The following is a 13,888-nucleotide window of genomic DNA, read 5'->3' on the forward strand; positions in this document are numbered from 1 at the left end:
TTAGTAAATATGGGCCTTAAAGTTCTTGTTTCTCTTTTTTTGCACCACTGATCTTTGGGTCCACTTTTTTTATATTTATTTTGACAGAATGGCTATTCGCACAGGTTATTTTGCATATGTTTTAAGAACCGCTGCCATTAAGTTTGTGAGTTGAGAATGACGAAATTGAAACCAGAGGGTCCAACTCACAAAGATAAACTTAGAATTCAGGTCTATGTTTCCCTTTGTGAATTGGGCCCATAGACCTCAGGTTTAAGTTGACCTTTGTAAATCAGGCTCAGAGTGATTATGGGTCTCAGAATATACTGTAAAGGGGCATATTTTGTGGCAAAATACTAATCCAACACACAATGAATAAAGTTTATCCTATTCAAACACTTATCTGTCAAATGTCCGTTGTGTTAGAAATACAGCAATTGATACACTGTTTAAAAGGAGCTGATCTTGTACAAGTGTTATGCTCAATAAAGCCTTCCTTGCATGAGCCATAGTTAGGACAGTAATTCTAATATAACATCCATCTACATCCTCAAGTAAAAACTTCCACAAAGAGATGCTATTCTTTATTAAAGTGAAACTACAAAAACAGTACAGCCTCTGGATATAGAGTTTCTTCTAAGGCAGGTGTACCTGGACATCAATGTCCCCAATGATGAACAGTCAGTGAAGGGGAGGAACTTATGACTGACACACCGCTTCAGAATTCCTTTAAACTGCAGGTGGTAATTAACTTCCCCTACATCGCACTGCTACCTATAAAGGCAAGGGAGAAAGTGTACAGACTGTAAGACTGATGATTATATGTGCATCACACTTTGGTGTACCATAATCTCTTGTTCACTCATGAGGCTGATTCCAATAAGAATAGCTGGATCCCTAACAGCATGAACGCACATCACCCCATAGAATGGCCGGTCAGACTTGTTAAGCAGCGTCCCCCTCTTGGGCCCTTCCCATCCCTCAATGCACGAGTGTTCAAGAATATGCTTCGATCTTATTCGTTTTGGTTTAATGTGTACCTGTCCCTAGTACACTAGTAAATTGGTCACCACGCACGCTGTGCTTTCTGTATATCATTTTAAGAGTTCCCTGGATTCACTTAAAAACAACAGAACATAAAGAAGAAATTGCTTTATTAATTAAACATTCTTGGAAATTCGATATTTCTTAAGTTCAGTTTTGGAATTTCATATTTTCATGGTACAGCTTTTCTGAGATCAGTCTTCCAAAATGGATCCCAATGCATGTTGAGCACTAACCAACACTCCTCAGGTGGCGTAGTTTCATAACAGTATTTCACAATCAGTTGTAAGCAAGAATGGAAGCGAATTATCAAAGATGTGATAAAAAGCAAATGGTTGGGCGTGAAATTCAACAAAAGAAGGGTGGCTCGGGCGAATACTTTGTGTTAGGAAAACAAGTGACCCATGTATACTTACTGAGGTTCGTGTAGTATGCAAATCTATTCAACCCATCATCGCAGTTTGCATCAGTGCACGGAGGTTCTCGTTGTTTCCATTGGTGTTGCTTTCTATTTAAACAAGACAGGCAGTGACATCGTAGAGGGCAATTCACATTGCTATTGAATGGTGAACTCCGCTGACGTTGATGACGTTGACGTATGTTGAATGTAATGCAGAGTTTATAAATACAGATATCTTGGTCAAAAGTTCACAATCCATTGCTTAATTTGACAGTGACGACGCTGGGTGCCATGTTGGAGAAAGTATGTAGAAAATGAACAGAATCAAGTAAGATAAAATCAGCGTTGCATTTGTGGAGACAGGGTTATCTTGTTCAGATTTCTGATTAATGTAACCTGTCTGTATAATGTATATCAATATTGTTAAAAAGTCGAATTCTAGCAGCAAGACGCTTTTTTGTGAAATGGTCACTTTTAGAAGCCCATTTTCTACTGGCCATACAATAGGTCTCACGGAATATGGAGCATAGAATAAATACCCTTTGTTACATAGTGTGTTTGTTACAAATCAATTATGTTCAAAATGGAATTTATCCAAAGGAAAAAAGTACAAGCAATGGGATATTTAAAGAGAGCAGTTCAGTTCTCATTTATTATTAAGACCATTAGGCTGCATAATATTAAGACGTTTTATCCAAATGATTCCTCTTTGTAGAAAATGTTTACTTTAATTATCTCAATGCTCCAAACTTGTCGTTTCCTGGAAAATACCCAGTACGTCTAAACATGAAGGCGTAACCTTCACTAAATATTGCATGAAGGTGTCTATGTAATTGCCCAGCGTTTTCCTGCAGGAAAGCGACAGCTGATGCTATTGGTCTGATTGGTGAATAAAACAATATATTATACTCTTTGGGTGTTAGAAAAATATATGGGCCATTGGATGGTCTGTTTCAAGGAAATTGATGGTATTCTCTGTGATCCTTTTAATTTTTAGGCCCTTCTCAAACATGTGATATAGAATGTGTTAGCATTCTCAGGTTGGATTGGAATGTAACTTGAAATATGTGGTTTGGCCATACAGATGGTCATGTAATATATGTTGATACACATCTATGTTCAAGAGAACTATGGCTCCTCCTTCGTCCGCTACACATATGTTTATTCCAGAATCACACACAAGTTTGTTAAGAAACCATTTTTCTCAAGAACACAGATGAGTAGAGATTGTGGGAATTGGAGAGCATTTTTAGAGATATATGAACAAAGGATGAGAGAGTAGGGGTAAAAATATGTAGGGGGATTAGTTTCTCCTGCTTGCGCATTGTGAATGGCTACATAGTGAGTAACAGATGATTCTACCGGGTCGGGATACAATCCGATTGTCAATGATGTTTAATAGCTAAGGTTTCAATAATTCACAGACAATATTGGAGTCAATTACAATAGTGAGCTCTTGGGTGCTATGAATTCAAGCCATGAGGGACATATGTAAGAACTGAGCAAAGTGATGAATTCCTGGTTTACATGTGCATTCCCAATTAAGGTGGTGTGGTAGTCAGATGACTACACCCTCAACAGGCCCTAACAATCAGATGGGGTGGAAACATCAACAAATCCTCACTTTTGGATAACGTGTGCAATTAACACAAATTAATTGTGTACTAGTTCAGAATATCTGGATACACACTGTTTCAAATAATGGATAGAATTACTGGGAACTGTACAGTGTCTTGTGTTATGTATGTGGTAAATATATTCACAATCTCAGCACTGTCTCGTCTGCACTATGATAACTTGTTCCGCACTTTGTTGCATATAAATTGGTTTAATGTATTTTTGATGGAAACCAAGTTTGTCCTGTGCTTCTTTTCCTAATGAATTTCGATTCACAGTGAATCTGAACTTTAATTACATTTTAGATCGCTCTAGGGTAGGCACAAGGTTTCCGCTCCTGAAAAAGTCCCAAGGGACAACTGTTCTAATAATGTGGGCTTACCCTGGTCCACATGCGCATACAGGGTTGCCCTTGTTACATATACATCATAATATCTTCTCAGCTGTTGGAAACATGAAGAGGAACTTTGGAGTATTTATTTTTCAATGTTGGACATCATGTTTTGCCACAAGTTTCTCTTTGAAAAAACAGTTTTCATTTTGTTTTTATTAGGCAAATCAATGGGGTCTTGATCTCATCTCTCACCCTTTCATTTTCAACCGTGGCTATTTCCGAATTCCCAGAATATTCAATCTCTGAGAAATGTTCTCAGCTGTGATAGAAATACATGAAACTGGAATGTCAGAAAAAAGAAGCCAGTGCTTAATTTGAGCAGGTGTTTATCGGTGGGGTCCACTGGCACTCATTTTTGAGGACCAGAACTTATTTTTAATTATTAGGTTTTAACCCCAATCAAGACAAAGAAAGACAGAAAAAGGAGGAAAGGAGGAGGAAGTAAAAGACGGAAAAACAGTGACGAGGGAATAAAGCATGGAGGAAAAACAAGCTTCAAAAGTGAGTTAAATGGACATGGAGTGTTGGGTGGTGGAAGAAAGAAGCAGGAAGTGAAATCAATACTATAAAGCCTTGGTATTCAGCAAAACTAGCACTCGACAGCATCACATCGCCAGAGGGCTTCTGAACAAAATGTGGTAACATTATTTTACAAATTAAACACCTTAGCGAGCGAGGCACTAGAAGGAAATGAGATAATCTTCCATGTTATAGGTCATAGGCCATTTCAACTTTCTAAACTGTGCATTGGCCTGAGCCCTATGACATCATATTAAAGCCCCAAACAATTATCACATGCAGCGTGCTGTAAAACATCAAATTAAATGTCAAGTATAAGTGCCCTGCTCTTGTATTTTCCTGTTCTGTTAGAATCAGGCCCAGATACTGTTTTTTTAGCTTAATGCCTAGTGTAATTAGCTTCTGTTAAAGTATTGAGTTTGCATTACAGAAGATAAATGTTAGAGTATTGGCAGTTTAACGCTCTTCTTATTAAGACTGGCAGTTTATAGACGAAAGGATACTGCACAGTAGACAACCTTTTCAGTAGATTCTGTATGTAAATTGCTTTCCAGAACGAAAGCGCAGGAGAACAGCTTACTCAGGAATTGAAGGGCTCGAAAGTTTGAACTTATGATGTTCCAGATTAAGACTCCAGGTCAAAATGCTTATGTGTGGATTGAATAAACAAGAAGTTAAGTTAATACAAAAGCCACTTCAAATCATATCCTTCAGCGCTAGCAGAAAATCTATCTCAGTGAACGGCGTATTGGCATGTTCTGCTGTCCTCACTACATGACCTCTTGATCTTCTTTAAAGAGAGGGGCACAGGTAAGTTGGTAATATTGATGTCTCACTGGTGTAGGCACAAAATGAACACACTACAGTCATATGGGTAAAATAATTGAAACAGAATGTGTTTAATTATGTGGTCCATCTTTTTGTACTGAGGTACAGAGGGCATTTGGGTTCACTTTTACTCCCACGGGCAATTTGATAATACAGACGAGGCTGCAGATGCTTGTGTAGCTACTTCTTTAATATAATCACGCTCACGAAGAAATGTGTGCTGGGCTATCCTAAAGGGGCCTTCCCTCTTTTGAGCATGTCTCCATGAATGTCATTTAAGGATCCCCAGAGGTCGTACCTGTGACCCCTCGCTTGAGCCTTCAGATCTCGGGCACTGTCTTAGACCACAGAGGTAGCAAAGTCAGTGCCAAGAACTTGACAAGGATGGTTTGCCCTCATGAGCATCAGAGCTAACACTCTTTTTCTGCCTATTTTGTATTACACTAATAGTGAATAATACTCTGTAATTCATTGTTGGCGAAATAAAAAGTGGAGAAGCAGGAATTAAAATGGAACTTCGCTGGCAGCAAAGGTAAGCAAAAAAAAAGTATGAAATGTAAGTTGTGGGTATGCTTGCTGGTGTAAGTGTGTTTGTGTGAGAGATAGTGTGTGTACCTGTGTGTGTGTCTTGATCTGTATGTGTGAGCATGTGCGTGTGTGAGTGAGCGGGAATCTGTGACAGTGAGGGAGAATTAATAAGTAAGAGTAAGAGTGACTCAAGTGGGTGAGAGTGTATGAGAATGAATGAGTGTGAGGGAAAGTTTGAGCATATGAGTGAGTTAGTTTAACAGTGACTGAGAATGAGCGAGTCAAAGTGAGTAAGTCTAAATGTGAATGAGCTTGAGTAAGAAAGTATGAGTGAATCAAAGGGCAAATGAGTGAGATTTTGGGTGAATGAGAACAAATACGTGAGGGAGTGTGAGTGAGTGAGAATGAGTGTCAGTGAGGGAATGTGTGTAAGCATGAGTGAGAATGTGGTGTTGGGTTGGCAAGCCTGCCACTGACACTGGCATACTGAAGGTAATTCTTGGTTTATAGATACACCCATGGCAGAATACTGGCTCTGACATACTGGAAGCAATTGGTGCCTTAAAAGGCATGAGTGTTATGTGCTGGTATACAGGAGATAATTCTTAGCTTAATGGGCCCTCTGGATACAATACTAGTACTGTCATACTAGAGGTAATTGTTGGCATTTGGCGCACCCTCGAAAGATGTTGATTAGGTATGTTTGAGGACATTTTTGGCATGGGGGCATCCATTTTAAAGGTACAGTTTGAATGCAATTCTTGGCATTAGTGGAGAAAACTGTGACATATGGGAGGGCATATAAGGCATGCAAGGCAACATCCTTTCCTTTCTTTTAAATTCTAGAGGTCGCCTGTGGTATACGGAAAGCATATTGAAAAAAATTCTGATACTGAGATATTGTATGTACATTTTGGCTTAAATGGGGTACCCATGATAAAGAGGTAGCCCAATAACAATGGAGGACATTTTGACAATTAGTTGCTCCCACAGTACATTTAGAAAAAATGTGATCAACCCCATAGGAGCATCAGGTTTCATTGGTTTACTGCATTGTAGAAAGCTAGGTTTCTTTGCAGATGTCCCCCGTTTTTTTCCACCCAGATGCTGGTTTTTCGACTCCGACAGTGCACTGAAGACTGCTAACCAGACTCCGGTGCCATTGTTCTTTCCCCTAAAACTGACATGTTCAATTGTAACCAAATTGGCAAGGGTTTTATTACCCTTGTAAGTCCCTAGTAAATGGTACCCCTGGTACCTAGGGCATAGGGTACTAAAGAGGATCCCTATAAGCTGTAGCATGTATTATGCCACCCTCAGGGACCCACACCCAAATTACATGCAGGCCACCACTGCAAGGTGCTTGAAAGGGCACACGCCCTTCTGAAAACACGACATTGCACATTCACTGCATGCAATGTCCTTACATTACATGTACTATATGTAAGTCACCACTACAGCAGGCCTTAAGAGCCCTAAGGCAAAGTGTATTATATTAAAGTGCGGACATAACTGCATGAGCACATATGCCCCTGTGATATCTAGTTTGATTACTAGATATTTCAAGTGATCAGAGAAGCCATCTTAAAGGAATGTACTGGGCACTGGCCATTACACAGCTACATGATGGCTTCACTGAAATCTCTTGTATTTGGTATCAAGCACCTTGTCTTGATAAATCTGTACTGATGACAGTATCAGATTTATGAAGACATGCACCCAGAGAGCACCTTAGAGGTGCCCACTGAAAACTACTCATCCTCTAATGTGCTGTCTGACTGGCATCGTCCAACCTGCCACCACAGACATGTTTCTGACCTGCTGGCAGTGAAAGTCTGTGCTCTCAGAGGCCAAAAACAATGCCTGCTCGGGAGGAAGGTGTTCACACCTCTGCCAGCAGGATGGCTACTGGTTTAGCATTTCAAGGCCAGAGGCTTTAAAGCTACTACCACCTATGGGAATGCAATGCTGGCTTCTCCCAGTCCTGGGAAATGCATCCCGTGCCCTGAGGTCCACATGGCACCAAAGCAGGTGGGAAACTTAGCTAGTCAGTTGGCATGTCACACGTACAGGCTGGACAAACCCTTAAGGGGGACAATCTGATGTGGACAGTTGAGGAAGGGTTTCACCATCTTGTTTTTGTGCAACTAGGAACTCAGGGTCAGGATTATGCCCACTCCCCACAGGAAGTTGTCATCTAACGGTTGTAGTCACCCCAGTGGTAAGCAGCCTATTGACTACTACCCTACACTCCCCTAAACTGCACTACATTCAGTATTTAGGGGTCCCTCTGACACCAGCAATTCAGATTTGTCTATCTGGAAATGTGGAAATGGAAGGATAGATGATAGTAGTCACTACGAGAACTGAGGACTTACCCTGAACTCAGCACCAAACCCTGCCTTGTGACTGGTACTTTAACAATTGCACCAACCAAGCTCGCCTAAAAGCTGTGCATCCTCCCAACCCTATCGAGGACTGTCCAGTGCTTCAACAACCAATCAGCATCTCTCTTGGGTGGAGGAACTATCTCCCTGTAGCTACAGGCTCGACCTCACTTGCTCTGTTGCTCGACTTTCTGACCATCGGGTCCACTGAGGGTGCATATTCCGGGGAGAACATTTTCACTGCTCCAGGAGAACAGATCCATCTCCCTACCATGTTTGGGCACTCAAGGACCTCCAAGAGTTGCCCAACACCAATATTCTGGGTATTGATGCATTTGCAGCAGCCAAGGATTGATCTATACCCATTCCAGGCACCACCAACGCCAAAGCTGACCTGCAGATCAGTAACTTCAGGATTGCTGAGGCCATCATAGAGAGTGTCCCTGCTGTTCTGTTTTGTCTCCCTCTCCTGGACATCAAAGCCGAGTGAGAGCCTCTAACTACTGCGACCTGCCAGCCGAAACATCTCTGCACCGAGCCCCACAGCCATGGTTCACGGAAAACAACTGTGTCTCTGTACTCCAGACACCATAAAGAGTTCAGCCCCCTTTGGGTTCTGCCAGACCTGTCCCCACTTGCAGCCTTTTCTTTTGCAGGTACCTTTCCCATTGATTTTCCAGCGTAGCACTCAAGGCTACCAATGCGACCAGCATCTCTGCACCCGTACTCAGCAGGGCAGGTAAACTCAAACTGCTCTTGGACGTTGGCCCTTAAGCCCCTTAAGTCCCTAAAGTCATGCTCCAAAACCGTTCACAAGTGTATCTATGCAGTGAATGTTTCTCCCATAGGATATCATTACTAAATTTGAAGCTTATATCTCAAAACCATTATTCAACTATTTTCTATTACTGTAAAACCTCATATCTCCGAAAGGGAGGGTATCCTTAGCTGGCTCAAATTGGTGGTAAGTCCTGCCCTACCCTAAGATTGTATCCTAAGGAACAACCTCCCAGAGGTTGGTCTGATCTCAGATGGGGTGATTGCCCTGGGCACCCCTAACCACCAGTTCCTGAGGATACAGTCTCTACACCTAGGAGTCTGGAGACCAATAAGAAAGGGAAAAAGTGGAGGAAAGGGATACTACTTTTAAAGAGAGATCCACGGAGCCAAGGACCTTCCGACCCAGTTTGGGTCTATTCCAGAGTTGGCAATAGTAAGGCTTCTCCTGTTTTTAAAGAAGTCCTGAACAGTCAGGCAGCTGTATAGTAAAACAGTGTTGTCCCTGCTCTGACAGAAGGGAGAGTGGAAGAAGGGTGTGTGCCACAGGATGTGATAGCCCCCCACTCTGAACAGCAAGAGAGGTTTCAAGGATCCACAGTTGCCCCTAAAGCAGCTCAGCCACCTGTTTGTGGTGAGCTTCAGGTGTGGTTTTGCTTCCTGATATTGGTCAGTAGCCTCTGATGGGTGCCGACCTTCAGTGCAGCATTGTGCTTTGCATGGGAGGCGGACTCCATGGCCAAAAGCAAATTAGACCCCTTGACCCTGTTGCTCATGGTGGGGTTACTCAAATGTTGGGTAACCTCTGTGGGTAAGCTAAGCGTTGCCCTAGCAAAGTTAGGGATAGAAGAGATGGCACCTCATGACCCAAGGTAAAACGGGAGGAAGAAAAGGGTACCTATCTTGTAAACGTTCACTGTAAAATAGGTCCTATCCATCCCTGTGGAAATGGATCAGCATCACAGAGGAAGTGAGCACCACAGGAGGAGGTGAGGCAGAGTAGGTCCTTAAATAGTCCTTCCAGCTTCTTTACTTCTTCCCCGCCTGACAAGCCAAGAACCTCTCCCGGGGTGGTGCTAAGTCACCTGTCACATTGACTAGGGGTGGGGTTTTCTAGGAAGCTGGGCTTCTTTACAGTTGTCTCCCCATTTTATGCCCCAATTTTAACTACTAGATGCTAGTTTTTCAACTCTGAGAGAGCACTGAAACCTGTCAACCAGGCTCGAGTGCCAGTGTTCTCTCCTCCAAAACTGCCATGTTCAATTGTAACCCATTTGGAAAAGACCTTAGCACCCTTGTAAGTCCCTAGTAAATAGAATCCCTGGTACCTAGGGCAAGGATACTAAAGAGGGTCCCTAAGGGCTGTAGCATGTATTTTGTCAACCTAAGGGACCCTAGTTATAGCAGAGCAGCATGTGTCACAACCAAGGATTGTTGTGTGTCCAGTCCGGGCACCACCGACGCTAAAACTGACCTGCCGACAAGGGACTTCAGGATGACAGAGGCTGTCACTGAGAGTGTCCCGGCTGTCCTGTTTTCTCTCACACTCCACGTAACTAAAGCCAAGTGAGAGCCTCTAACTACAGTGACCTTCTGGCCAAAACACCTCTTATCCAGAGTCCACAAGCCCAGATTTACGGAAACTGACTATGTTGCCTGTGCTCCCTAGACCCTCAAGAACCAAGCCTGCATTTGAGTTCTGCCGGACATTTCCCCAAGTCCCTACTTGCAGCCTTTCTTTTGCACGTACCTTCTCCATTGACTTTACCGTGTGGCGCTTAAGGCAACCAATGCGACCAGCCTCTCTGCACCAAAACTCACCAGTGCAGGTAAACCCAAACTGCTGGTGGTTTCTTGAACCTTGGCCCCTACGCACCTTAATTCCCTAAAGGTATCCTTCAAAACTGTTTGCAAGTGTTTCTGTGCAGTGAATGTTTCTCCCATATGATAACAAAACTGCCTTCAAGGGTGAGTCCTCAAAACTGTTATTCGACTATTTTCTATTACTGTAAAAATTCATGTCTCACAAAGTACTTACCTGATATCAATGATCTTGGGGTATAAATGTATATAAAAATCTATGTTATTTTTCTAAATTGATCTCAGATTTTTTTCTGGAGTGCGTGTCTCATTTATTGACTCTGTGTGTACAACAAATGCATAACAGTACCCTCTGATAAGCCTAAACTGCTCGTTCAAATTACCACAAATAGAGCACTTGGGATTATTAATTTAAGCCCTAACAACCAATAGTGACTGTCAGTACTTTTTACATGGTGCGCCCTTACAGTGGCACCACCACATAAAAAGCCACCTCCCTACATGCACCATGAAACATCTTTACTATTTAATGACTGCTTTTCAGAGTTTTTGGATTATTAACAAATTTAAGCAAAAATTGAAATTTAAAATGCACTATTGGCCCATTTTTTCCAACATGATTTTGGAAAGACAACTTCCTAACTTCCTAAATAGGGCTGGCTCACTCACTTATTTGGCTTGCTACAATTAAGGGCAAGTATTGTGCCCCACTGATTTCAAAGATTATGTTGGTACCCTGATTGAGATGTTATCTAAAGTAAAACTTTGTGTTGTACTGTTACATTAATCATCCAGTTGTTATAGAACTTCAGTGATATTACTTCTTGTGAAGACATTATGACCAAAGGGTGTATGATATAATTTGCTCTACCGCAAGCATTTTGGTGAATTGATGTCCCTCTATGTCCCATGCAAATGAGAGTGCATTGTTTCCTTTCACTAGCACCCTAATAAAGAAGTGTGAACAAGGATAAACAAGCCATAAGAAAGCACAGTAATTGTGTGCCATACATGAATTGATGCTCTTTTAATGCACCTCCTGAGAGAACCTCTTATGAGGGAGACATTGGGGTAGCAGGGATCCCCATACAGGCAGGTGCAGTCACTCACTTGTACCTGCCTGAGGAGGGTATTCCTATCTTAACTTGAAGATGTGGTGTGGTCAGCATGCATTGAAAGATATAGGAGGTGATTTAGAGTTTAACTTTGTCGCAATGGCACCAGGTTACCCTCTTTGCCAAACTCTTGATCCACCTGCCCCATTTAGAGGTGGGCTGATTTCCAAGTTTAAGCTACAATTTACTCCACAAATGTTTCCTTTCCACCAACAGACCATACTGCCTCGGGCCATAGGAGGTGAGTCATCCAATCATCTGCCCTAATTAGAGGATGCAGTCTGATGGCTTTTTGTTTACTATCACAGTCTATCGCCACTAGGTATAGTAAAAAATAAAAATTGCCCTTACCACCATGGGAGAAAATATCCATGGAGTGGGGGTCATTAGTTTATTTTATTCTTTAAAAATAAATACCCGCTTTGGGAGTTTGTTTTTGGGAAAAAAAAACACTTTTTGAAAAGTTTGAAGGCTGCCTGTCAATTTTGAAGGAGCTGTCCATCCATTTTTTCCTACACTGACAGGAACCATCATGCCCCTTTCAGTACATAGAGATGTCTATGGGGTAAGAGGACATATCTGGACATCTCTAAGTTTGGCAGCCAAAGTACAGGCAGGGCGGTAGCCAAATGTTCTTCTCCACCCTGTCTGCGTTTACTCCATCTGCCAATTCTTAAATCAAGCCTATAGTCAGGGTTTCACACTGAGGCTCAATGAGAAAAACAATGTACAATGGGAGACTGTAGACCCATAGATGGGCCATTTTATGGTGGCTCCTTAGATGTTGGAACTTGTTTACCTCCCTACAGTTGAAAAAAGGTGGTTTGGATTACTGATCCTATGGCAAATTATTCCCATGTAATGCCTCCTGTGAAACTCAACAAATAACCTTGTGAGCATTACGAGACTCCAGGTTCAATTCTTCTGAGATTAAGATGATATTTGTCAAGCAATGTCTGTGAATAGATGTGTTTTCCTAATTTATCTATCACACTGAAGGTGACGGTGGCATTCAGCTTAAAATGTTTCTCTTTCCTGAGGCCCTATTGCAAGTTGTGCTGATTGGATTTTCCGTGTTGAATTCTGCTCTGCACAATTACATGTGGGTCAGTGTTCCCATAACTGGATTTTCAAGTTATGGGAACACTGGACCTTATGTTACCATCTTCAACATTTATATATACTAAATTGCTTAAGGAAAGTCCTGCATTGCAGCAGGATCCATTTCCTTGGACCCTGCCTAACCCTCTGGAATGGGATTTAATAATTCCCTCCCAGGCAACATGTTATTTTATTTCATAAAGATCTTAAACGTGCACACGAACACTACAAGGCAGTGTGATGTATGGCTGTGAGATGTGAGAAAAGTCATGTTTTAGGTGTTGAAGATGGTTGTGGATCAATTTTATGTTAGTAGGCATTGTGTTCCACAATGATGGGACCAGCACTGAGAGCGAGGAGCCAGCGAACTAAATCTTCAAAATAGTGGAACAGTCAGAACTCTGGTTGAACAAAGAGATCTACCAAGATAGTAGTAGGTGAAGTGTTTTACAGAGACTGAGGAATACAGCTCTGAACAAATCTGTGAACAAGCTAGAATGCCTTAAAGGAAATGTGTTCTTGGACAGAAATCCAGTAAAGTGATTTTCGGAACGACAGCAAATGGCTAAGAAGTGAAGTTTTAATGTTCAGATATACCCTGATGCAGTAAGGCAGATATGAACCGATGATGGCAGCCACTGCATCTAGTGAGGGACAGATCAAACATGTGGAATTTTCTCATATGAAAGATGCAAGAGAGAGTACCTGTATCCTCCAGGGAGTCCTTTTGAAGCATGTCAACTATTTTTATTCTGAGGCTCTTAACTGGCTTTTTATCAGAATAGGACAAGAGCCCATATTATCTCGTGGTAAACTGTATTTCTAAGAGAATGATGATGACCTGTAATCAAGGCATCTTTCTATTCCATATTAAGTTTGAGACTATATGTATCTGTTGGAACTGGCCCTTCTTGCAGGGTCATCCTCAAACTTTTTGCTTCTTCCTCCCTTATTTTTCCTGACCCGTGGCTGTTGGCAATAGGACTCTGCACACTTTACCACTGCTGATCAGTGCTAAAGTGCATATGCTCTCTGTGTAAATTGTTACTCTGATTGGATATACATGTTTGGCATATTTGTATCACCACGAAGTCCCTAGTAAAGTGCACTGGGTGTGACAGGGCTGGTGATGACAAATGCTACTAGTGGGCCTGCAGCACTGATTGTGCCACCCACAGGAGTAGCCCTAAAATCATGTCTCAGGCCTGACACTGCAGTGCCTGTGTGCAGTTTAGAACTGCCATGTCCTCCTGGTCAGTGTCCCCACTGACCTGGCCTAACCCTTCCCTTTTTGTGCACATCAGTCACCCCTATGGAAGGCCCAAAGTACCCCCCTGGGCAGGGTGCAGTGTATGTAAAAGGTAGAGCATGTACTAGT

The sequence above is a fragment of the Lissotriton helveticus genome, chromosome 2_1 (genome assembly GCF_964261635.1).
Source record: "Lissotriton helveticus chromosome 2_1, aLisHel1.1, whole genome shotgun sequence".
Classification (NCBI taxonomy): domain Eukaryota; kingdom Metazoa; phylum Chordata; class Amphibia; order Caudata; family Salamandridae; genus Lissotriton; species Lissotriton helveticus.